This window comes from Mastomys coucha, unplaced genomic scaffold (assembly GCF_008632895.1).
Source record: "Mastomys coucha isolate ucsf_1 unplaced genomic scaffold, UCSF_Mcou_1 pScaffold20, whole genome shotgun sequence".
NCBI lineage: Eukaryota > Metazoa > Chordata > Mammalia > Rodentia > Muridae > Mastomys > Mastomys coucha.
In genome coordinates this window covers 20,231,791-20,235,840 of record NW_022196903.1, presented here as the reverse complement: position 1 = coordinate 20,235,840, position 4,050 = coordinate 20,231,791, and the positions used below count along the sequence as shown (strand labels likewise).

The 4,050-nt window shown below is 40.4% G+C and overlaps 1 non-coding gene across 1 annotated transcript; it reads left to right on the top strand.

Moving 5' to 3' along the window:
• Positions 1–3,663: 3,663 nt before the first annotated feature.
• On the top strand, positions 3,664–3,792 carry LOC116100192. The gene has a single exon (XR_004122528.1). It is a non-coding gene; the product is annotated as a small nucleolar RNA SNORA17 (small nucleolar RNA).
• The last annotated feature ends 258 nt before the right edge of the window (positions 3,793–4,050 follow it).

Here is a 4,050-nt window from a genome sequence, read left to right as displayed (position 1 = left end):
ATATTTTCCTATTCTAAGAAATTGGTCTATTACATTGAATATAGGCATGATGAGCTCACCTCATCTTGATACATATAAATTAAAACTTCTGTTGTGAAAGAAAAATAATTAGTTGCCCAGTCATGGTCACAACTCATCTTTCTTATAACTATTTCATGGTACAGGAAAATACAGACATTCTTCAATAAAACTAAAGGGACTACATATCCCTAGGTTCTTACAAGAGGTACAAATTGGAAATATAAACTAATCCTACATAGACTTAACCCTTTGTTATCATTCATGTCTGGATGTACTCCAGACCTCACATGTTAAACACTTGATGTTTCAGACTGAAGCCAGTGCCTTTGGAAAGCCATTGTATCTTATCTCATGGGTGTGTTAATTCATTGAGAGCATGATTTGTTACATAGACTTAAGACCTACTTGGAGGGAAGAAGTCGTTATGTATGTATAATTAGGCAGTGTGTTTTGTTTGTGGCTCCTTTATGCCTTTGCTGGTTGTTTGCCATGTGGTAATCAGCCTTACTTCCATAGATGTTCAGGCTCCTTTCAGGCCCCATAGGAGTAAACCCATCTTACTAGGAACTGAAACCTCTGAGACCTCAAGCCACAGCAAATCATTCCACCTTTCCTTTGTTTACCTCCCATGTTTGCCATATCAACAAGAGCAACAAGACTAATATACTCTTCTATTAGGACTTAGAGGCTTATGGGAAGCATGTGGGAAAAACCAGGAACTTATTATTTCAGGCTAATGAATCCAATTAGATATTTCCCAAGAATGCTGACTAGATCTGTATCCAAAAGCTACATGCAGTCTAAAAATATGCAATCTCAAGGGATAATACTGAGTAAACATGATTGTACTTCAGATGCTGAATTTGGAAGTTATATATAAAGGGAGACGCAGCCTAGTTTCCAAAACTTCTTCAGGTCTTCTGGTTTAACATGACAGGAGCAGTTGCAGCTTCACAATGTTCTCTTTTGCAGCCTCCAATAAACACACAGGCCAGTGTATGCCAAGGCATTTTATAGTGCCTTAAAAACTAATCTAAAACCTTTCTGATTTTTTCTTCTCTTGTGTTATATGCACAACATATTTTAAACCTCCATTAGCAATTTTTTTCTCATATTCAGATAATATAATAAGTGGCATAAAATGAGTCAAATATAATAATTTGTGGCTTTTGATTTGTGATTACTAGCTCTTTTTAAAAATATACATGTCATTTCTGTATTCACACAAGCAGATTATGTGTGTGTGTGTGTGTGTGTGTGTGTGTGTGTGTATCACTTAGGACTTTATATAACTGAATATGACAGAAGAGAAAAATAATAGTAATTTGGTGAGACAGAAGTTTCATATGAAAGGATTGCATGAAACATAATTCTCACCTTCGTATACAAAGAACCCAGGGCTCTTAGTGTGGATTCTCCAGCTCTGCAGGGACACCCCCCTGCTACTGGCTGGGAACACTCACTGCTGCTGGTGTTCCAGTGGCACAGTTCACATCTGTGTAAAGAACAGCAGGGAGTAGGGCAGTGATACTCCCCACACCCACCACAAAAAGAGAAGTGGAAACTTCTCATTTCTTTGGAATGTCAGTTATGTCAAAGGATGTTTTCCTGAAGCAACCACCGGTGAAAGGATGTTTGGCTAAAGCAAATGCATGAAGGCATGCATGACATCATGAAGGAATATAACTATAACGCAACAGACTGAAGACAATGCTGCATGCTATTGGTATGCCTTGCCGTTCCTTAGTGGTCTTTGTCATGATTTCATAGAAAGAAACACACCAAAACACTTCTGGTGGTGTTCTGGCAAATTTTGTGCCACTTCTGCAGACTCAGACCAGTTGGCACAGTGATATCAGATGACAGAGACTCAGGTGGAATTTAGCTAAGACAGACTCACATGGTGTTTTGCTGAATGAAGCAAGCCATGTGGGAGGCAAGGCCTGTGGGAGGACACAATATTTGGAGGGAGTATAAAGAGGACTCAATGGACAGTGAAAGCAGGCTTGAATAGCTTGCTTTGCAGTGCCTCTTTGGTCTCACATATTTGTCTTCAATGATCTTCCCTTCACTGAGAGAGACATAACAGAGAACTCCCCACATCCCTGCTGGTGCTGGTAGCTCCTACTGACTCGTGTTTGCTATCCTGACACTGCTGAACTGGACTGCTGATTTATATCCTGACAATGCAAATTGCATTTGCTCCAAAGAACTATTTCTAAAACAGGTCCACTTCCCCTGAATCTCAATAATCTTCCTCTCTTTTCCACTACCTCTGGAGGGTAGTGGGCTAGAAGGGTAGTTAAAGCATTTCAGAACTCTTACTAAAAGAACGATTTGAGAAATCTAAGAGAACCAGAAAGTTTCATCTTGTGTGTTCTATTAATACAAATAAGACTAGACAGTGGCGGCTCCTTTGCCAGTGCTCTCTGCAGCTTTCCACCCAGGCCACAGCCTCCACACTCGGATGCCTCTCTAACTGTACCAGACAGGAGTAGTCACTATTATCCCCTGAAAGCCCACCTGACACACTGATGACAGTGCTACAGCATCAGTTTAATGTGGCATGTACTATAACCATAATGTCCATGATTCACTGATGGCAGAGAAAGTCTTTTTAAATTTAGATCAGCCCCCAATACCAGTTAGCCATCACACTACAAGCTGTAAACCAAGTGGTTTCCAGCATGTAACATGTGGCTCCTAACCTAGTTTAGAAAATGCCTGCTTTTATTAAATTTTAAGATAGTTCAAAAAAATTTTAAATAATTCAGTCAGGCACTTGCAACCACTCCAAGGCTTCTAAAGCTCTGGGAATTCGGGTAGGAATGAATGCTTCAGCTTCAGACACTAAGTGCTGCAGACCCCACTGAGGTTTGATTTTTCTATTTATAATCGCATTTGTCCTCACTGCAATCTTGTCCAGCAGTGTAGCCTCCATTTTCACTTTTTTTTTTTTTTTTTTTTTTTTTTAAGTAATGAGTGTTCTCAAACTCTGAAATGGCATACATGTCTTAGCCGGTGTCACTCCAGAGCTCATGAAGTTAAAAAAAAAAAAAATGACATGGGAGCTGCTGCCTGCAGCTGGCTAAGACCAAGCCCTGGACTATCGTAGTACTTAGCAAGCACTTAGCAATGGGTTTCCATGCCTGTGTACATTATGGCTGCTAACAGAACGCCTGGCTTGATGTTTTGAACCTTAAAGCAGTCATCCAGGACAGAGGTGATGTTGTAGAAAAAACAGTTCAGGGCTTCTTGATAAGCTTTCTGCCCCATTATTCTCTGGATAACTTGAATCTAGAGAAAGTAACAAAAAGAAAAAGAAAACAGAAAAAAAAAAAAGAAACCAAAGAATGGGCAAGCTTACTTGTCTGCAGTGTTACATTTAAGAGACAAACCTGTTTGTCCCTGTTGCTGCTGGTAATGTATGTTATTATGTGCATACTTGGTTACAAATTGCTACATCAGAATGCTCATTTGGTTTTAAGCTGAAGAACTGAAGGCAAGAGACAGTTGTGACCAGAATATTCTTAGAAATCAGCAAGAATTATTGGCCTTTGGTAACCACAGAGATGTTCATTTGTCTTTGGGACAAAATGATGAGAGTTTTCATATAAAGGTGCTAAGAAATAAATGTAAAAAGCCCTTAGAAGTATTACAGGTGTGCCTACTGTGTCACACGTTTGTGAGTTGCTGATAGAGAGGAAAGAGACTATGTCTATTCTCAGAGTTCTGACCTGTAGACATCTGAATAATGAGTTGCCTAACAGTCCCTGAAAAAAAAAAAAAAGTGAGCTTGGAACAACTACCAGTCTCTGTGCAGGTCCAGACAGGTTCCCAGCCTGGGAAGCAAGAAACTCTGGAGACTAGAAAAACACCACCTGGGATTGTGGGCCTCAGGCAGGAGTGAGAATGAGGCAGACAACCTTCCCATGGTGCTATTCGGGCAGACCAGGTCAAGGAGCAAGCCAGAGACAACCATTAGACCAGCGCCAGGGTGCCCAGACAGATAGCTTGCCTGAGACCCTA